The following is a 22,564-nucleotide window of genomic DNA, read 5'->3' as shown; positions in this document are numbered from 1 at the left end:
CCATGCCCTAGTGGCTGGAGTCAACGTTCTTTCGTACGTGCCTTAGTTTCTACAACATTGTTTGATCATCAGTCGTGGTTTATGTAAGATTCACTTGGATAAGTGCTCTGTATGTCTGTAACCTGATTCATAGAGACTTTGGAAGAAGTGTTTTGCTTTCATTTTCTTCAAATTGAGTTGCCGTAAGAAAGATTTGTTTCCATTAGGTTATCTGGTCAAAGACTTGTATTTATGTTATTTTTTGGGCTTGAAGCCAGTTTGAACTGTGAACTGATAAAGAAAAGTCCTTTTAAGTTTGCCTGTCTTGCCGTGTGTTAAAAGCCGTGAAGGGGGGGACAGAATATATATATATATATATATATATATATATATATATATATATATATATATATATATATGTGTGTGTGTGTGTGTGTGTGTGTGTGTGTGTGTGTGTGTGTGTGTGTGTGTGTATGCATGCATGCATGCGTACACACACACACACACACACACATACATACATATATATAAAACAAGTAATAATAAGAAAGAAAGAGAAAACAAGGAAAGAGAAAGACAGCGAGAGGAAACCTCAATACTTATTTAGACCAATTGTGCTATAACTTAAAAATGCAATTATTTCATTATATCCTTAATGCAATTAATTCAAATAGGCATTTATAGATAGATAGGTAGGTAGGTAGGTATCCACCAACTTCCACTAACTTATTTATAAATGTAAATGTGGATATGAATACTTGTTAATATATATTATAAATATTATATATAAATATTGTATATAATTGTAACTTAATTGTTTAAATTCTATTTATCATAACCTAAAAAAATTTCTTATGTATATCTTCCAATAAGTATTTCACCAAACTATTAACACAGTCAATTCATTCAGCACCTTTTCTTTTACTTTTTTTTTTTAAGTTCTTGGGTAAATTACTTTTCTGTTCAGTCTTTGCAAAACTGTCCATACTCTTCTGTTCTAAGCAGTTCTAGGTAGTTTCGGCACAGCTGTTGCATCGGCCTCTTCCCTTCCATTTTGCTGTCCTCTTCTTTTTCCCAACTACTGTCTGCAAACCGCTACCCCCAAGCACACCACAGTTCTTCAAGTCCTCCCTCTCGGTTTCTTTTTTTCCACTTGAGTCTGGATGTCTTAGAGTCAGTTCGTGCTCTTTCTTGTTGTCTTCCCTCCCAATCGCTCACTTACATCAGTTAGTTCTTTTGGGCTGGACTTTTGCCTCTAAAAGCTGCTCTCATCTCTGCTAAGTTGGCACTCTTTTGTAGGGCTCTCGCCCAATCTCTAGAGACTCACTGTTTTGCCCATCCTTCTCTGCAATCTTCCTTTTCTGCCAACAATCACCGCTGTTTTCACTTGCAAGCAGATCCACTAATCCTCTTGATGACACAATATGTGGATTAAATTCTTCTTTCCCCTTTAAATAGCTTGTCACAACTTCAGGTCTGCCATTGAAACAAGGCAGACGCTTGCGCGCTGGATTAAAATGGTAGCCCCATGTTGTAGCGGGCGGTCGCCCTCTGCTTCATTACTCCTAGGGTTTCCCTACTCCTCTGTGTCTCTCTCCAAGATCAGCGCAGGGGTCCTCCAAGCGTGTAGATTGAGATAAGAAGTCAGAGCCCTGATCTTCTTCCCCACACTCATCTTGACATCACCACTGGAAATCCCTTGGGTGCATATGGGACATTTTTAATTGTCCCTTTCAATTTAGCTGTGATAAAAAGAACTATGCTAAAGTGCTTTTCTACTTTGAGGCCATGCATTATTTTAAATATCAACCTAGTCTTAGACTAAAAAATTGGCTTTCCAGAAATATACTGCTCTAATTGGCCTTTAAACTTCATGTGTCAAAAAGGTTATGTGAAAAGCCTTTTTTGTTCTTTTTTAAAACTGAGTTCCCACTATAGAGTTGTAAAAGAAATTAATTGCAAATTAACTTGGAATCAAGTTGTAACTTCACTTTAGGATGAATAACTTCATTGGATAGTCCACTAAAATTCTTCTGAGCATAAACTGTCCCATAGACCCTCCACCTTCCCCCTCCCACCATAAAGGCTTGTGAAAGAGATATCTGCAAAGGAATGTATGCTTCTGTACATTTTATAATATAAAGCAGTGTTTATATCTTTTTTTTAAAGTTGACATTATGGAATAAAATTATGCACATCAAATCTATTTATGCACAAAAAATAAATCTGTATTTTAAGTTTCTCTGGAAATTTATGTTAACTATTGCGTAGTTATATGCCGAGGTGGCATAATGGTTAGGGTGCAGTACTGCAGGCCACTTCAGCTTACTGTTATCTGCAGTTCAGCGGTTCTAATCTCATTGGCTCAGGGTTGACTCAGCCTTCCATCCTTCTGAGGTGGGTGAAATGAGGCCCCAGACTGTGGGGGCAATATGCTGACTCTGTAAACCGCTTAGAGAGGGCTGAAAGCCCTATGAAGCGGTATATAAGTCTAACTGCTATTGCTATTGCTACTGCTGCTATTGCGTATATCAAGGAATTACAAATAAAAGCTTTGTGTTTCATGAGAAAAAAGGTTGTGGAAATCAATGCTGATTTTAAACTGATATTTAAAAAGGATTGTATAAAAACGAGGCCAACAATACAATGGACCAGTTATTTGCTGAAATACGCCTCCCTCCCTTGTCCCCATTTGCAAGTAAAGCAGCAGCCTGATGATATCTAAATGCACAAAAGTGTCACCTTCCATCTTACATCACTGGATTGAAGATTGGGTCAGAGACACAGAATGCAGAGATGGCTACTAGCAGGTAAGATGTAAAAAAGGAACATAAAATTTACTTCTTGGAATCAGCACAATCACTACATATGATGAAAAGAGACCTCAAAACCACTTGAGAGTGAGCATCTCTGCATCTATCAGGCATCCATACACAACAATTTACAGTTCAGAGTTAACAAGGTCTTTTTTACAACCCCTGGAAGCCAGAAAATTGCAGGCTGGGTGAGGGAAAGTCTGTATACTCATAAGGACTGGTTCTGCAGCCAAATGTATTTGAAAGGTTTCTTGTCTTATATGTTTAACTTTATTCATAACTAAAGCCTCCGGGGCAAAAAGCATGAGATGAAACTGCCATATTACATTAAGCAGTTCAGAGAATATAACAGAACATTAATAACACTGCTTTAGGTTGGTTGGAAAAGCAGAAACACTCCCTAAATGCAGCTCCAAATTTTATTTTCAACGGTAGTCACAGAACTATCAAGTTACTAGCCTATTGCTTGGGAAACAGGATTGGGTTGCTGTGCCGTACACTATACCGTACACTAAATTCGTCTAACTTGGATTCATGCCAATTCTCAAAATTCTCAGCAGTGGTCATGCTAGCTGGAAATTCTAAGAGCTGATAAACCTAGAAAACACAGATATTGAAAAAGTCCACTATAAGTTACAGATTTTTGGTACTTTTCAGTTTTAATGTTACAATATATTGCAAAAATCAATTTGACTGATGAGCTTCTAATGGAGCTATCATAAATTCACAGATCTATGTGAACAGCAACAGATGATGGATTTTTGAGTCATATCCTGGTTCTGTGGATCACAATTTGGAACTTTGCCTTAGGAAAAACCCTTGACATGGCCTAGAAGCCAGATATATCATACTTATTTATTACATACAGCATATCCTGTGATACAAAAACTGTGTTGGATCTGAAATCTCCATTATGCTGTATTAAGAGTTAGGACTCCCTTCCTACCATTATTTCTTTTATCTATTGTGTTTCCCACACAAAACTTCCAATACTATCATTACCTGTTCATTAACAGAATCTCTAGAAGCATTATTTAGGTATTTACAAAGTTCCTCTGCTTATTTTGTGGGATTAGAGAATGAGATGATTCTGAATGAGGGAACTCGGCTCCCTCATTCTTATTGCATGATATACCCAGGAATCCCAATACCCCCCAAATCATTCATGTTATTATGTCATAGCATGGTTACTCAGCAATGTATAAAACAACCCTGCCCCTTGCTACTGCAACACTTCCCGCTCTGTGCATAAATACAGATAGGAATAATAACTGGACATCAAATCAAGTAAAAAGAACAAAAATATTCAAAATATTTAAAGAATTTCAACAAAGTAAAAGAATAAAAATAAAAGTTTCTAGTTTAAAAAAAATTAAATGTAGCAATCAATAAAAAACTTTTTGTTCCATTGCAAACCTTTAAATTTATATGACCTCATTCATAAGTACTTGAGTTAAATTGTGGTTTTTACCAAATTTTATCATAAACCACCCTGGAGTTCTAGCAAAAGGGATTACAAGTTTCCTGAATAAACATAAACCTTAAAAATACATTTATATTTTTCAGTAAATAATCAACCCATGCAAAGTAAAATTTGGAGAAGAGATTTTTCTCCATCTGGGTGGAAATAGCATCCAGGAATGGGTTGACCTCTCTGCAAGTTGATTGGACTGAATCTGTCAAAGCTGCTAAGTCACTCCTCTCTTGCAGGGGTTTCCCAACTTTTTGACTCAGCAGTCAGCTTGGACAGACAGGTCAAAATTCCCTCCTTCTTGGAATCCCTGGATTGATTATCATTAATTCTACCAATGGACTTTTTAAAATATGAATAAGCACTGCGGACTCCCAGCAGTGTGGTAGAATCGTGATGCCTCCTTTGGAGACAGAGCTTTGGCTCGGTTAGTTTCTATAAGCTATATAACCAAGAGCTGCAAGGGCAGTCTGGGCATCTACGACAGCTTCATTTTTTAATTGTACTTCATTGCTTTGGCTAAGACAACTACAGGAGAGGATCCCAGCAGCGGATTTACGATCACAGCAGGACATTGGCAAGCTCATGGCTGCGGTCTAGTTTTCTGCAGACACCACACTTAACGTGGCTTGCTTTGTGTCAAAGGCCATGGGATCAGCTATAGTGGCCCACATCATGCTATGGTATATCATTAGCAGGTGGATGCCCAGCACAAATGGCGACTAGCATCAGCCCCAAGGGCAACACTTGTTTGGCAAAATCCTGGAACCCCTCCTCATTGAATCCAGGGATAACAGAAAGATCTTGCCACTTCTATCTAGATGGTCCTTTCAGCCATCTCCGTATTCCCTTTGACCACCCTTTCAGACTATGGAAGCAAGTGCAGGTTTTTCCCAGGGCCAAGGGAACTACAACCCCAGGCAGAGGCAGTATCCTGACAGGATAACCAGAGGTCGACTGTCGAAGTGGCCCTTTCATGGAGGAGGAGGTTGTTACTTTCACCGCCCCAAGTAACTGCACCTCCAATCCTCCCATTTTGCTGACTGATGGGAGGAAATTACATCCAACACCTGGGTTCAAGAGACAGTGAGCTCAAATCTTTCTCTGGAACTCTTTTCCACACCCCCAACATTCTTCATCCATTGTCCTGTGTTCATGTCACTGGATAAGAGGGGCCTCATGGAGTCAGCAATAAATGGATGTCTGCTAGACATCCATGCAATTCAACCAGTCCCAGAAGGCAAACAGGGACAGGGATTCTATTCTATCCTCTTTGTAATTCCCAAGGCCTCAAGGGGTAAGGTAGGTGTGTGTGTGGAGAGCTATTCTGGACCTTAAGAGGCTGAACCGCTATCTTGTATACAGGCAGTTCAAGATGCACTGACTTCAAACCATTCTGGGGGATGTCAGGGAGGGCGACTTCTTTTCATCCATTGATCTGATGGAGGTTTATCTCCATATCCCCATTTGACATTGCCAGATGGTTAGGGTTAGGGAAGAGGGTGTTCTGCATCTCCATCGTTCCCCAGGCATGTCTGCATGCCGGGGATCTTCAATGGTTTCTTTTGCCTTTTCAGAGAGCAGACAGGAGCAATTCATCAGCCAAGGTATGTGTTCCAGCAGACATCCTTCGATCTCTCCGTTGGAGGATGTCCTCAGCCATCTCTAGAGACAGCCTCTTCAGGGAACCCGAGAGACTGACGGTCACCACAGACACCAGCCTATTTGGTTGGCGGGCCCATCTTCAGACACAGATAGCCCAGGGGCATTGGTCCCAGCCGGAATGGGCTCACAGTATCAACTGGTTGGAACTGCGGGAGATTTACCTGGCCCTACACCAGTTCCAAGGAATGGTCTCTGGCAAACATCTTCTAATACTAATGGACAACGTAGTCGACAAAGCCCACATCAACCATCAGTGGGGACCCATTCCAGGTCCCTTATGCAAGAGGCCAAGCGACTGGGTCTCTGGGCAGAGAGGCACTTTTTATCCATCATGGCAGAGCACATCTCTGGGGTGACCAACGTGTAGGCAGCCTGGCTCAGCAGAGCTTCAGTGGACCACTCGGAGTGGCTCTGCACCAGTCTCTATTCTGGGAACCAATGGACCCCTTTGGCTTCCCGGTCATGGACCCCTTCACCACCCAGTCAATGCACAACTGTCGAGGTTTTACACCAGATTTCATTTCAGGTCATATGAAGCAAGGAGTCTGAAAAGTTAGCAAAGAAGGCCCATAGCTACAGAACCATATTGAAAACTGGAATGTGCAGGACTACTTCTGGCTGTTTTATTTCTCACACAATAAAGAAGTAGCAATTCAAGATAAAAGCAACAAAGATCTGACACAGTATATGATCAATTCTCATTCTCTAATATGAGTGGCAAAGATCGGCAAGTGCCACTACCTAGTTTCATGTCATCAGGGCCTGCAGGCTGGAGAAATCAAGTGCAAATGCATTTTTCAATAAGGCATACATTTGAACCTCTTCGGAGGAGCATTGGCAATGTGTTCTTCAAATAGGAAACATGATCCTAAGTGAAGCATAGCATATAAAAATACTTAATTAAAACTCAGTGGACTGGATCAGATTAAGTTAGCTGAATTTGGGTCCAAACAAAACCCATGGGATTAATTATCATTGACTTGGCTTTTTGATCTTGCTGAGATTTAATTGAACTAGTTTGAAACTGGAAATAACTTACTGGTTTTAACTGAAGAAATCACCTGCTTGATCCTGCCTTTGAAGTCGACTTTGCTCTAAAATAATAATGACTTTCTAATCAGAACTGCAGTGGTAAGTTAAAACAACAAATAACTCTTAGCACTCAAACATTTCACAATTGGGAAAACTAAGGTATTGGCATCCAGAAACAAAATGGCTCTACATTTTTGTTATGCAAACAACTCTTCAACATCTTTCTTTGAACTTTGTTTGTCTTTCCTTTTTGCCTGGTTTAAAGAAAATTCACCTGTCATCAATAATGTACTTCTCTACTGAATTATTACCCTGACAACAGAAATAGAGGAAAAAACTAGAGGAAAAAAATGTGGTGTACACTTCTGAAAACTTTTTGAACGAGCCATACAACACAATGAGATATCTACAGCAAGTAATATAATAGAGGACGTGAGAATAATCTCCCCATATCAGTAAGTATGCTAAATGTTATTTCTTTAAACTAGAGAGTAGTAAAAGGCATTATTCAGTCCACAAAGATAGAAAAGAAGAAATGCATAAAGCTTCCTGTTAAAGTTCTCTGCTCATTTTAAGTAGAGAAATGGATGGCTTTCCTCCTACCTATAGATCAGGAAAAAGTAGCTGCCAGGAGTGAGGTCAACATAAAAAGGATTGGCTATTAGAACTAACAATATCTCTTCCCTACAAGGTAAAGAGCAGTGGCCTTAATTCTTCTTTGTCAAGGTCGAATGCAAGGGAGCTTGGAAAGTTAGAAAACAGTTCCTTCACTAAATATAGTGTAGCGCTACCCCCCATAAGTGTCACTGGAATCCCGGTTCTCCTGGCCTCTTAAACAAGAGGCTGTTGGTCCACAGTGGTTCCTCGCTCAGGCACCTCTACTTACCTTGGTAACCCTCTAGGGCAGTGGTGGTGAACCTTTTAGAGACCGAGTGCCCAAACTGCAACCCAAAACTGCAAAGTGCCAACATAGTAATTTAACCTCAATACCAAGATTTTACTACCTAAAATAATGATAAACAAGGCAGCGTTCAGCTAATTGTTCTAAGAAAAACAAAATATATGCACTTTTATGCCCCTTCATTTTTTTTCTGCTTTTGAAATATTATGTTTAGCAACAATAAAAAAATAAAAACTTTTGTAATATCATTCCCTCCCTCTCTTTCTTTCCCTTCCCTCCTCTCTTCCTTTCCCCCCCTCTCTTTCCCTCCCACTTTCTCCCTCTTTCTGTTTCTCTCTGTATTTCTTTCCCTCCCTTTCTCGTTTCTCTTTCCCTCCTGTCTCTTTCCCTCTCTCTCGCTTTCCCTCCCTCCCTTTTTGTTTCCTTCCCCTCTTTCTCTCTCTGGGTCTCTCTCTCTCTTCCCCATCTTCCCCTCCCTCACTCCCCCTCTGCCTCTATTTCTCTTTTCCCTTTCTCTCTCTCTCTTTCCCTCCCCCTCTGCCCTTGTTTTTCTCTTTCTCTCCCTCTCTCTTTCCCTCCCTCTCTCACCGCTGGGGGTGGGGGGGAAGAACCCTTGAACTGGTGCTGGGTGATGAGAATCTGATGTCCATAGGCTGATGAGCCCAGGAGTAGCGCGCCAAAGTTCAGCTGCTTAGTAGCGAGGCAGGGCATCCCAACAAAGGCAGTTTTGCAGGAAAAGCAACTGACATCTGGAGGCCAGAATGAGCCAAGACGACACAGGGCTCTGAGTTGTAATGTGCTTCAGGAGGAGGGGACCCGTCTCCCCCATTGTGAAGCGTGAGAGTAAAAAAGTTCACTCAGTCAATTCCAACTTCGCAAGATCTTTTTTTCTTTTGTGAGAAGTTGGAATTGATAAAGTGAATTTTTTTTTAGTTACAAACTTTTGTTTCCCTGCAAACAACAGCAAGAAATACAATGGAGAAATGTGATGGAGCTGGGCTGGGGCAATGGTCTGCATGTCCACAGCGGGGGCTCTGCATACCACCTCTGGCATGCATGCCATAGGTTCGCTACCATGACTCTGGGGCACTAGGAACACAGTTTTTAGAAGTTGCAGCCAACTCTACATTGGAATAAACATTCTCGAAAAGTTGGACCATACATGTCTGGAAGACACCAGCTTATGAAAACCTTCACCACTATGTTAGAAAATACAAAGAATATAATAAGATAAACTTAATTTCTTCTGCAACCACTTTTATCAGAAACTATATAAGACGTAAATATAGAAAGCATGAGCTATGATGTGAAAAATTGTTTCGGCAAACTCTGAAGAAGACTCAATTCTAGATCTTAATATGAAATTGCTTCTTCGTTTTCCTCCTGATCTTCCTCCTACTTAACAAGTTCCAATTATAGATTTGACTTATATAAGCAGTATTTACTGAGATATCAGTCTTTCCCATAAAAACATAAAAGGCACTGAAAACCAAGAGCTTTTGTTTGAAAGGCTCCAGGAGAATGAATTTTGTTCTTCCATATTATCCTAACTGCAATATTGCACTTGCTTCTGAACACATTCAGCATTTACCTGTTCTGAGCTAGGCATCCAGATATAATAAAAAGCACACGGTTAGGTCCAAAAACCCTCTTTTTATTTCAAAGGCTGTGAATTATATTCATTCAGAGCCAGTAATGAGTCCCAAATAGTTGGAAACAGTTCTGTAGGAGGCTGCCAAAGTCCTTTGGGATAAGGCTGATGTTTTCTTTGAAAACACTGTCAAAGATTTAATTAGCAATTACCTTAGCAATTACCACATGGAACAAAGAGTCCAAATGGAGTTTCAGAAGGTAAACTGACCAGCAAGTTGCCTCCTGCAAAGACTCATGTGCCTTTGCTCCTCCTTTATGTCCTATGGGAGGGGCCAATCACCTCCAAACCTTACTCCGGAGTCGTCCCTTCTGTTTTAACTGTTCTTGCCTTCTGGCAGCTCTGCGCATGCGTGCACTGGGAACAGGGGGAGCCTGTTCCTCTGCCTCACTGCTGTCCGATTCTGGATGCTCTGGAGGCAGCACAGATGGCCCTGGCCCCTCTCTGCCTCCGACGCAGAGCCCTTGTCCGAGCCTTCCCCAGATTCCAGGACTTGCCCATGTTCCTCTCCAACCTCCTCACTGTCCGACTCTGCTGCGAGCTCCGCAGGCCACCGGCGCACCACATTACCAAAGCACAAGGCAATATTTCTTCCCCTAGTTTGTTCCCTTTATTGTTGCTGGTTTCCTGACTTGCTGTTGGAAAGGAGATCAATAAAATCAATTATGTTGTTTAGGCAAGCACAGGTGATGTTAATATTATTTTAAAGCAGTCCATTTGTATTGGGAAGATTTTTCTGAATTAAATATCTAAAGAAGGATGCCTAGGCGCAAAGTGGCCCTTGGGAGGCATAAGGGTAACACTTTCAGGGTCTGAGACACTGTACTATGCTGAAATATTACTGCTAAATCAAAGCAATGAAGTAGATGCACACATATTTCATGGGATAAATTATTGCTGGAGTTAGCCTTATTACAATGCATTATTTATTATTATTGCTAATTCAAACAAAGGAGGACACTGGGATTGTCTGGCAGTTCGAGACCAAAGTACCACATGACAGAGTAAGCTTCTGTTTCTTGCCCCAATTCCTATCAACCTAGCAGTTTGAAAGCATGGACATGCAAGTAAATAAATATATACTATTTTAGTGGGAAGGTAACAGCATTCCATGTGCCTTCAGTGATAATTATGCTGACTATATGACCACAGAAGTGTCCTCAGAATACGCTGGCTCTTTGGGTGTGAACCCGAGATGAACACCGCTTTGTAGAGTCAAACATGATTGGCAGGGGAAACCTTAATTTTATCTTAATAGAAGTCCCTAAGAGTTTCAAACCAGAAATCCAACTTGTGGCTTTCCTCAACAATGGGGCAGCGGGGGGGGGGGTGTTTTTAACCTTATAATTTCTGTTGTTACCCTGGCCTGAAGTAGGCTGTGGAATTCAGCAGTGTATATGTTACAGAATCAACTGAATACCAGTTAATAGAACACATTCTGACAGATATACATATGAGGAATATACATGTTTTTTTTCTCTTAAAAGGGCACAAGAATGTTGGACTTTCCCTACCTCTTCTACTACTGCACTGAAATAAATAAATAAAATTAAGAAATCAGTTTGTTTAAGACTTACTCACTATTTTCTATTGAATTGAGTTCTAAACTGGGAATTCTGAAGTTCATAGATTTGCTCCCTGGGAATAGCAGTTAAGTTTGTTTTGCCTCAGTCAACAATGTAGGATTATTTACTTTGAAATCTACTTTCAGTAGGATATACTGCCAAATATATCAGTACTGGTAACTAAGTAATATTTCTGATACTCCTGCATGGCTTAGAATGTGCAGCCATAGCACATGTTTTTAATGTGGTAATTATTAATACATTTTTAGTACACTGCGTCTCTTATTTGGTTATCTCACACATACACACACTACTCATGTTCGAATCCTTTACAAATCTTATCCAACAACACAGTATATGACATAATGTGTAACAATTTTAAGGTTCATTTGTAGAACCAATTTTCCAGATATAATGAATTAGTAAATATTAGGTCTGAAGATATCTAATATGGTAATCTCAACTGTGAATCTATGTGAACATGCAATGGGATCCAAATATAGTAACATTTTAAATCAGGTCTAATATTAAAAACGCTGCACTACAGAACCTGAACACTGACTGCAGGTACTGGTAATTGCCCACCCATTGCTAGGAAGCACGCAAGCTGCAGTTCAACAGATCTGGAAACGCCCGGGGAAAATATAGAGTGATACACTCAAGAAAGAGTTGGTTACTAATTTCTGAATGTGCTGGCGGATGTGTTTTTGTTTTAGTGAAGCAAAGAAACCTCAAGGAACTGTCCCGCAATTCCTTTCTCTTTTCAAAAAGCTTTGCTTTGAACGCTGGCATTTTCCAAAGGTTGTGAGAATATGGTGGGGGATTGTGATTAAATCCAACCCTACCCTAGCTGTGCTTATACAGAAAATTCCAAATATCATTATCAAGCATCAATTTCAACCTCCCAAACTTATAGTAAAATAAATCCCCATGTTAGGACATTAGTTAACTGGGAGACTTCGTGAAAGCACTCGCTCATCCAACCCCACTCATCCCGAGGGGAAGTCCCCCTAGGGCGAACAGAAGGCCAAGAAGAATTAAAAGGACTCGCAATGAAGGCAAGTCTTTTCACTCACCCTCTGACTTTGAATGCCATCAAAATAATAATAGCGGAGTAAAAAAGCTGCCTTTCTTTGAATATGAGTCTCAGAGCGTACTCTGCAATCGGAAAAAGTGCTGTTTGTCTTGCAATCCCTTCTTTCTCTCAGCGGAAACCGCTGCTGTCTCCGTCCCAAAAAGAACTGGCCCTCTACAGACAAGCCAGCTCCTCACCTCCTGCAGCGCTTCCTAGGACACTGCAGTAGTTCTCGCCCTGCTGTTGCAGCAATAGGCTCTCCGCCCGCTACTGGGAACGCATAACTTTGCCTCACACGGCGTCGATGCAGTGGCAGTGGCCCGCATCACTGGAAGAGTAGTCCTCCTTCCGGCTGCTCCTTTGCCTACGCGAGAGCGAGTGTGTTTAAATCGCTCTTTTGTTTATCACCATTTCTCTTCGGCCGGCGCTGTTCCCAGGCAGGACCCACCTATGCTCATGCTCGGTCCCGGCATGGCTGCCACGTTGCATCCTGGGGGTTGTAGTTTTCTTTCTGCCCATTGGTGCCTCTTTTTTTTTTTTTTGCACATCGGAAATCTTCATGCAGAATTTTTCAGGCTATAGAGCTATAATTATTTATCTAGGAGTAAATTCCAAATATATATTCCACTAAACTTACTTTCGGTAGGCAGAACTGAACAATTAGCCAACAAGATACTTTTAAAAATCTGAGTCAATTCTTATCAGCAACATGTATAGAGTCTCAGGCATGCTGTATTTATATGAAAGCCTTAAAAACCAAGGGGTTCCCTGATCACTCCAAATATGCTATTTCTATTTCAATCCAAATATGCTATTTCTATCATCTTTCCCTCCTCAACGTTTTTAAGTTAAAACAAAAACTCTCTGAAGTGAATGTTTCACTCACCGCTAAGTTGTCCCATATATATTTCTAAACAAATGTGATGAGACATATGGTACCTTCTCAGGAATTGAAGGAAGATGGAACAGCCAATCTGCTGGAACGTGGGAGGATCATCTTGTCATCCTCAAGCAACAAGATGTTGGGCTGATTCTGAATGTTGCTCTTTTGGAATATTTTTCAGCAGGAAATCAAAAAGTATTCAGGCCTGTTGCTCAATAAATGAATAGAGCAACCAACAGAGCCTTCAAATGCTGCCTTATATTAGCTACTGTTTGTATGCATACTTAGATATTCCCATGGTGACCAGACAATTAAACATCTTTCTAGTAAATTAATGTCAGCCTTTAACTGCTGAAGTGTTTGGCCCTGATAACTTGACGCTTAGCTGGGGAAAACTTAACTTTTTAACAGCTGAGGAGTGCATCTCCCACAGCTTATTTGGTTTTGATACATATACATAACCACCTAGTTTCATAATAGGAAGCACTTTATTTTATTCAATTTTAATGGCTGTTTTCTCTCCCACTGTTCAGACAAGGCTGCCACAGCAATTCAAATTTGGGTCACTAACAACAATACAATGATCAGATGGCACTGCCATTCCAAGAATTTCCATCTAGGATGGAACTGGCAAGGCAGCAGTGAAATACAGGGGCTTTGTCTTCACAGGACAGAGTGGATGTGAAGCTGAAGGAGCATCAGTGAGACAAATGTTGATAGTAGTTCCCCTTGCTGACTTTGGCAAAGTAAAAATGGACTACAGAATTGCCTAATAGGTTTTGAGAGAATTAACGCAGCTTCTAGTTTGGGTGAGTCAATCGTATGCTGTAGATTTATGCTGGAATCAAACATCACTATCTATTCAAAATGGAGGATCCAGCTGGCAAAGGAGGAAGATGCAGGGGGGGGGAGTTAAGGGGAAAATCTGAATTGGATTTTGAGATCCAAAACAGTTTAGCAGAATAACAGAGTTGGAAGGGACCTTGGAGATCTTCTAGTCCAACCCCCTGCTCAGGCGGGAAACTCTATACTATTTCAGACAAATGGTTGTCCAATCTCTTCTTAAAAACTTCCAGTTTTGGAGCATTCACAACTTCTGGAAGCAAGTTGCTCTATTGATTAATTATTCTAACTGTCATTAAATTTTTCCTTACTTCTAGGTGGTTCTCTTCTTGATTAGTTCACATCCATTGTTTCTTGTCCTGCCTTCAGGTGCTTTGGAGAATAAGTTGGCCCCTCTTCTTTGTGGCAGCCCCTTAGATATTGGAACATTGCTATAATGTCACCCCTAATCTTTTTCATTAAACTAGACATATTCAGTTCCTGCAATCATTCTTCATATATTTTAGCCTCCGGTCCCCTTGTTAGATTGGGTAATGGATAGGCACACACAGGCTTAATGGTAACAACAGCTCTTTATTAAGTACAAGTGAGAACAATCCAGCGAAGGTTGAGTCTGACAGCAGCCATTTTATAGGGAGCTGTCTGACCCTTCAATCAATAGGATTAAACCTCTGTTCCTGCCTCAACAGAGGACCTGGGTGGAAACCACTATAGTTGGAACAAGTATCTAACACCCCTAATCATCTTTGCTGCTTTTCACAGCTTTCTTTCTAGAGTTTCAACATCTTTTTTATATTGTGGCACGAAAACCGGATGCCGTATTCTAATTTTGGTCTAACCAAGGCATTACAAACTGTAAAACCTTACTTTTCTCATAGATAGAGCAGAGTTTTGCAGTCTGTCAAGTTCCTTCTGTATCTTGAACCTATCTTCTGGAGTGTTAGCTATTCCTGCCAGGTTGGTGTCACCTGCAAATTTGATAAGTTCCCCATCTGTCCCCTCATCCAAATTATTGATGAAGATGTTGAAGAGTGCTGTGCAGAAAACAGAGCCTTGGGATACCACCATGAGGATTAGTGTTCCCCCTGCATTGTAGGATTTTGTTCTACTGCATTGTAGGATTTTGTACACACACACACACACACACACACACACACACACACACACACACACACACTAGCTGCATTGTAGGATTTTGTTTGTTAAAAACCAACTGTAAAAGCCTTTTATATTTGTTTGGGAAATATTCTATATTATATTTAAACATTAAGCTTTGTATATTCAAAAAATATATGAAAGGTTGCAATTTAGTGTTGCTATTAATATGGAAATTGCTGCAAAAACTCTGTCTTTGACCTACTCTGGCACCTACTCATACTGGTTGGATAAAACATTGCACATTCATTATACATATTGCTTTAATCTTATTGTGATGCATGAAACCATCTGTTATTGCTTAATGAATTAAGCTAGTGTGGCTTGATGAAGAAATGTAGTTTTACATCCTGATTTAACAGTATTTTTCTGGGTTTATACATGCTAAATTATGGCTTATTGTTTGTTGAATAAATTCTAAATGAAGGCTTTGTACACTGCACTATTCCATGATTTACAAATTTTAGTGGCCAGCATAGTATACACTATACTAACAGAATAATATAGTTGGAAGGGACTTTGTAGATGATCTAGTCCAACCCACCACACTCAAGCAGACCATACACCATTTCTGACAGATGGCAGCCCAGTCTCTTCTTGAAAGCTTCTAGGGGTGAAGATTCCACAGCTTCTGAAGGCAAGGTGTTCCATTGGTTGATTGTTCTCACTGTCAGAAAATTTCTCCTTATTTCTAGTTTGAATCTCTCCTTAATCATTACATTCATTATTCTTTGTCTAGCCTTCAGGTGCTTTGGAAAATATATCGACCTCCTCCTCTCTGTGACAGCCCTTCAAATATTGGAACACTGCTATCATTTCTCTCCTGGTCCTTCTCTTCACTAAAGTAGCCATGCCCAGTTCCTGTAACCGTTTTTCATGTTTTAGTCTCCAGTCCTCTCATCATCTTTGTTCTTCTGAACTTTTTCTAGAGTCGCAACATCTTCTTTTATAGTATGGTGACTAAAACTGGATACAGTATTCTAGATGTGGTCTTACTAAGGCTTTATAGAGTGGTATTAGTACCTGACATGATCTTGATTGAATCTCTCTGTTAATGCCATTTAGGATTGCATTGGCTTTTTTGGCTGCTACCACACAGTGTTGATCCCTCGCAGTTACCACTATTAAGCCTGGTTTCTCCCAATCTATATTTGTACTTTGGGTTTTTCTTTCACAAATGTAAAACTTTACTTTTTTCTACATTGAATTTTATTTTGTTAGTTAGGGTCCAGCTTGTCAAGATCCATCTGGGGCCATGATGGCAAACCTATGGCATGCGTGCCACAGGTGGAACACAGAGCCATTTGTCAGGGCATGTGAGGTGTTGCCCTATCAGCTGGCCAGCATACATGCGCGCGCTGGCCAACTGACATCGGCCTTCTTTTCAGGCCGTTTTTTGCCCTCCGACACTTTCAGGGAAGCCTTCTGAAGGTTCCGGAAAGTGAAAAATGGAGCTATGGGGAACCCAGAAGTTCAGGAATGGTGACTTCCTGTTTGTCTGTAGTACCGATTTTCGACCTCCGGAGCATTCAGGAGACTTCAGGGGACTTCCCTGTAGGCTCCGGAGGGCAAAAACTGTCCTACTAACAAATCGGAAGTGACTTCCATTTGCCTAACCTAACCCTAACCCTCCTGAAGGCTCTGGAAGTCAAAAATCAGCCCTATGGACAAACCGGAAGTTACCATTCCTGAACTTCCAGGTTCCCTGTAGGTCCATTTTTTGCCCTCTGGAAGCTTCAGCGAAGCTCCTGAGGCCTTTGGAGGGTGTCTGTGGGGGAGGCTGTTTTCATCTTCCCCAAGTTCCTAGAAAGCCTCTGGAGCCTGGGGAGGGTGAAAAAACAGCAGCAAAAACAGGGGGGTTCGCTGGTCGTGCACATGTGCATGCAGGGGGGTTTGCGCGCATAGCATTATGGGTGTGGCATGCTGGCACATGACCCCCCCTGTGCTCCCCCCCACCTTTGGCATGGCATCATCTGCTAATCTGGGAGAAACTAATTTGATAAATTCCCCTTCTATTCATTCTAAGGAATAGAAGTCATTTATGAAGATATTGAAGAGTACTGGGCCTTGTGGTACCCCAATGCTTACTTCCCTCCATATAGATGTAGTACCATTAAGAACTACTCATTGAGTACTGTTTGTCACCCAGATATAAATCCATCGGATGGTGATGCTATCTATCCCACATTTTTTTAACTTACCAAGAAGTAGGTTATGGTCTACCTTGTAGAATCCCTTACTAAAGTCTACACCATGGGTCGTCAACCTGGTCCCTTCCACCCACTAGTGGGCATTTTGGGATTCCAGGTGGATGGTAAGTACTTCAGAGGTTAAAACCTCCTTTTGAGCGAGTGGGCAGGCACAAGCGCACATATCAATAAACCAACGTACGCAGTTGCAAAATAGGAGAAAGAAAAGTTATAGGCAGGAGAGCGCATGCACGCAAACAAGCAAACATGTGGGAAGAGGAAGGGGAGGAGTGGAAACTGATAGCAGGGAGAGGCAGAAGCCGAGCAGAGCAGTTGCAAAATAGGAGAAAGAAAAGTTATAGGCAGGAGAGTGTGTGCACGCAAACAAGCAAACACATGGGAAGAGGAAGAGGAGGAGTGGAAACTGATAGCAGGGACAGGCAGAAGCTGAGCAGAGCAGTTGCAAAATAGGAGAAAGGAAAGTTATAGGTAGGAGAGAATTGTTGTTGGCTAATAACAATAAGTGGGCTAACTAGCTCAGCCTTACTTTTGTACATTGCCCTAAGGAAGGTTAAAAAAAAGGAGATAAAAAGAAAAAGATTAAAAAAATTAACAAAAAAGGGGAAAAAATAGAGAAAACGGGATAAAATAAATGAGGAAAGTAAGCAGTGTTTAGTCTGGCTCATAAATTAAGTTTTGTTATCTTATAAAATAAAAGAAAGAAATAAGTAAAGGAAGAAGAAGGAAAAAATAAAAAAGGGAAAAAGAGATTCTTGATATAGTGAAATACTATAAGAAAGGTAAAGAAGAAGAATACAGGAAAATGATTTTTTTTTTATGGTGACACTTAATAAATATTGGCACCTAATTCAGCATTGTTTTTGGTGTTTGTAACAAAAGAGAAAAGAGGAGGGAAAAAAGCACTGTGTAGAGTGCAGATCAAAACGTAAAAGTAGTTGTTAAATTGTGAAACAAATTTAGAACCCATGTCTGGAAAAAATATATATGCTCGTGGCTATTTACCAGAGTATCTGAAGATGGGTTTCATTGAATCTGTTACAAATAAACAGCTTCCAATGTGTTTACTGTGCCACAAGACATTATCTAATGAAGCAATGAAGCCAAGTCGATTGCGAGAACATCTTGCTACAAAGCATTCGCAAGATAAAGATAAGCCCATTGAATATTTTCAAGAAATCTATAAAAGATTTCAAAATCGTTCAACAATAGCTGCATCATTTCAAAAACAACATGCAAAAAATGAGGATGGATTAACTGCAGCTTATCGTATATCACACTTAATTGCAAAAAGTGGTAAAAGTCATAATATTGGAGAAACTTTGATAATACCCTCTATCAAAGAATTTATCTCAACAATAATGCATCAGGATATACCTGAAGTTTTAAAAACTTTGCCCCTTAGCGATAACACAGTAAAGAGACGCATTGACGAAATGGCGGCTAATGTTGAAAATAAACTTATAGGTATTCTCCAAAATTCTTCATTTTCCATACAATTGGGTGAGTCTGTCATTGCAGATAATAATGCTCTACTGATGACATATGTACGGTACCTTGATGAAAACAATACATTGCAAGAAGAAATACTATTCACTGTCAATCTGAGTATAGATACAAAAGGATTATCAATATTTAATGCTGTGAAATCATACTTTGCAAAAAATAATATACCCGTGAACAATATTGTTGCATGTGCTACTGATGGAGCACCATCAATGGTAGGCCGCTATCGTGGGTTTGTTGCTTACTTAAAGGAAGAAGTGCCAAACGTTTTGTGTATTCATTGTGTTGTGCATAGACAACATATTGTAGGAAAACATTTAAGTACAAGTCTCCATTCATCATTGAGTATAATAATTAAAGCTGTAAATAAGATCAAATTTAATGCCAAGTGTGATAGAATGTTTTGACAGCTGTGCCAGGACAATAACAATGATGATGCCTTTTATTTGGCAGCCACTTTCCAGAGATTTAATGAAATTAATTTGCAGCTTCAAGGAGCCAATATAACTCTTATAAGTTGCAAAAATATTGTGTTATTATTTATCAAAAAGCTTGATCTTCTCCGTCATAATATTTTAAAGAAAGAATTTCATCAGTTTCCTGAATTGTCCTCTATAAACAATGATGTAACTCAGGGATATTGAAAGATTCAGTAGCCACCTCAACAAACTCAAATTGGATATGGAAAAATGATTTCAAGATATTTTAAACTTAAAGGTGCATGACTGGATGATAAATCCTTTTACAGCAAATATTGCTGAGGTTGATATAACTTGCCAAGAAGAACTATTAGAACTTAAATATGACGAAGAGAGTAAATGTAATTTTGGCAGTGGTGGATACCAAAAACTCTGGCAAAATTAAAAAATGCCTGCATTATATCCAAATATGTGGAAAATGATGTTCAATTTATTGATACCTTTCCCTACCACATATCTTGTAGAATCAGGCTTTAGTGCTGTTAATCATATTATGAGCAAACAGAAAAACCATCTGAATATGACCGAAAGAGGAGACCTTTGTTTGTTCCTTACGAAAATCGAACCAGATATCAAATATTTAGTCTCGCAGCATCAGCCACAAAGATCTCATTAATCACTAGTATAGCTAATTTCAATTTACTTTATTGTTTTCTAATTAAACTTTATAAAGTTAAAAACATTATAAACATGCATAAAGTAGAAATAAAAAGATAACTGTACATACATTTCTTTTTTTAAAAAAACACCCTCCTTTCTAAAAAATATTCCGCACTTGCGCAAAAACTGATGGGCGGTAAGGAAATTTTTCCATCAATAAAGATCCATTAGTGGACGGTAGGTAGAAAAAGGTTGACTACCACTGGTGTACACTATGTCCACAGCATTTTGTTGGTCTTCTAATTTAGTCACTATTTCAAAGAATGAAATAAGATTAGTTTGGCATGATCTGTTTTAACAAACCCATGCTGACTTCTAGTTATTACTTTACTTGTCACTAGATGTTCACAGATCTGTTTTTTATTATCTTTTCCAGTATCTTCCAGAATATTAATGTTAAGTTGATTGGTTTGTAGTTTCCTAGGTCCGTTCTCCCCCCACTTTTTTTTTTAATGGGAACCACACCAGCTCTTCCCAGTCCTCTGGTAGTTCCCTAGTGCTCCAGGATTTTTGAAAGATGTGGTATAGTGGTTCTAAGATGACATCTGCCAACTCCTTTAGAACTCTGGGATGTATTGCATTTTTCAGACTATAAGATGCTTCAGACTATAAGACACACCTAGCTTTCGGGGAGGAAAAGAAAAATAAATCTTTCTCTGCCTCCTAGCAATTTGCTTCCTTGCAGCAAACGGTAAACAGCCTGGTCAGCTTGAGCACAGCCTGATTTAGCATGAGCAGCTGTTTGGCAATTGGATCTCCCTCTTGGAATACCACCTATCAGCTGTTCTAGGCTGTGGGGATCACCACCATCCATCTCTGCCATCACCACCATCGCCACCCATCATCGCTGCCACCTATCACCACCTCCGTGAGCCCCATTTTCAGCCTCCACGCACCCCATTTTCAGCCTCTGCATGTTCCATTTTTGGCCCATTCCAGGTGGCAGGGATAGGTAGAGGTGGCCTGGAAGAGGCCAAAAATGGGGTGCGTGAAAGCCAAAAAAGGGGAGAAGCTGGAAGCATTGCAACGAGACCAGTGGGAAATAGCGGAGCTCCAATGATCTCCGCAAAAACCCAACTGGACAAACTGCTGTCAGGGGATCTTCGGATCAGAACCATCGTGGAGAGACAGGGAAGAAGGAGAGATATCTTGGACAACCAAGAGGAAACAGCAGTTCCTCGGCAGGTCAAATAAGCTCTCCAAAACTGACATTGGGGGCGGTGGCCATATTCAAACGACTGCTTCAAAGTCGGGGCAACCAGACCAAGCTGTTTGAGCAGGAGCGGTGTCTGAACAGAGTGATTTGGGTGAGAGAATGACCAACCCAAAGGTAACAAGAAAATTTAAATTTGGATCTAAAAAGAGACCCGGAGCAGAATTAGCAGCTATTTGGCAGCCTGGATTTTTAATGGAGGAAGAAGGATAAAGCGGAGATCAAAACAGAAAAGCCTTAGAAGATTTTTGTTTCTAAAACTGGAGTTGGAGATACTCGTGACCCAACAAATGCGCGGCCGACAAATGAGCGCCGACAAAACCGCCGCGACAAAACGGCGAAGTCGAAAGCGCGCCCACTAAAGCGCGCCAACAAAACCGCACTCAGAAAAGCACGATTAGGGTTTTTAGGTTAGGATTAGGGCTAGGGTTAGGGTTAGGGTTGTTAACGTTGTTACTGTTGTTTTCGCATTGTTTTTGATGGCATGCTTTTGTCAGCGCGCATTTGTCAATGCACTTTAGTGGGCGCGCTTTAGATTTTGCCATTTTGTTGCGGTGGTTTTGTCGTCGTGCATTTGTCGGGTGCGCATTTGTCAGTGAACCGAGATACTAAAAGCAACTAAAGAACTTGGGGGAGGGAGTTCCTTTCTTTCTTTTTCTTTCTTTTTTCCTTTTTTTGTGGATTAAAAATGGATTTTGACAGCTTTTAACAGCAGCTGATTGGAGTGTACTGTGGAGAGAGAGACATCTACTGGTGAGATGATAATACTACAAGATTTAGTGGAGGAACAAAAGGGAAAGCTGCAGAATTTGACCTTGATTACAACAAAAGATACTTTGAAGCTGTGGGAACCTTTAACGAGTATTTGTTTTTGCAACAATGTTTTGGATTTCACTTACTATAGTTGTGGAAAGAAATAAAATAAAATAAAATACTTAATGTGGATTGGACTGGACTAAAATTGGAATTGGACTTTAGAACTTGGAAATAAAACAGGGAAAATTCCCTGGACTTTAAATTATAATTAAATGTGATATAGCAGAAACAAATTAAAAATTTGTTAAATTAGTTTAACAGGCATTATGGAACTTTGGATGTATGATGAACTATTTGATATGTTAAAAAATGCACGTGAAACATTAAATGGTAAGAAAAAACTAGACATTCAGAGGGAGCACTCAGATGAGGGAAGAAGAGAAAAGAGGGTAAAAGAGGGTTCAAATGAGGAACAAGAAGATATCATGGAAGAAAGAGGGATTGAAAAAAATATTTAGATGATTTCACTGAGATTCACAGTGGCACACAAGAGGGAGAATGGTCCCCAAAAAAGAAAAAAATAAACAGTAAAGAAGGGAATAGTGAGGAAAGATTGGGGAAAAAACTGGGGAAATTACCAGAATAATAAAATTAAAAGGGAGAAAAAGGACTGGGAATTAGAAAATATAGAAATTATAAAAAGAAGA

At 40.1% G+C, this 22,564-nt stretch overlaps 1 protein-coding gene across 4 annotated transcripts in view; it reads right to left on the bottom strand.

Annotated features, from left to right (window-relative positions):
- Window positions 1-12,576, bottom strand: part of POMGNT2 (protein O-linked mannose N-acetylglucosaminyltransferase 2 (beta 1,4-)) — a 51,314-nt gene extending 38,738 nt beyond the window's left edge. For 2 of the 4 annotated variants that reach the window (XM_014062065.2, XM_014062064.2), the window contains exon 1: window positions 12,157-12,576. The gene's annotated coding sequence lies outside the window, so the exon portion shown is untranslated. Of the gene's footprint in view, window positions 1-8,455; window positions 10,151-12,156 lie in introns of those variants that run through there. The other 2 variants (XR_015696370.1, XM_014062066.2) reach the window with 2 other exon arrangements.
- Window positions 12,577-22,564: the final 9,988 nt, after the last annotated feature.

Source organism: Thamnophis sirtalis, unplaced genomic scaffold (assembly GCF_051295495.1).
Source record: "Thamnophis sirtalis isolate CommonGarterSnake01/CBP01778 unplaced genomic scaffold, rThaSir2_p1.2 scaffold_4, whole genome shotgun sequence".
Classification (NCBI taxonomy): domain Eukaryota; kingdom Metazoa; phylum Chordata; class Lepidosauria; order Squamata; family Natricidae; genus Thamnophis; species Thamnophis sirtalis.
This window is presented reverse-complemented; position numbering and strand designations above follow the sequence as displayed.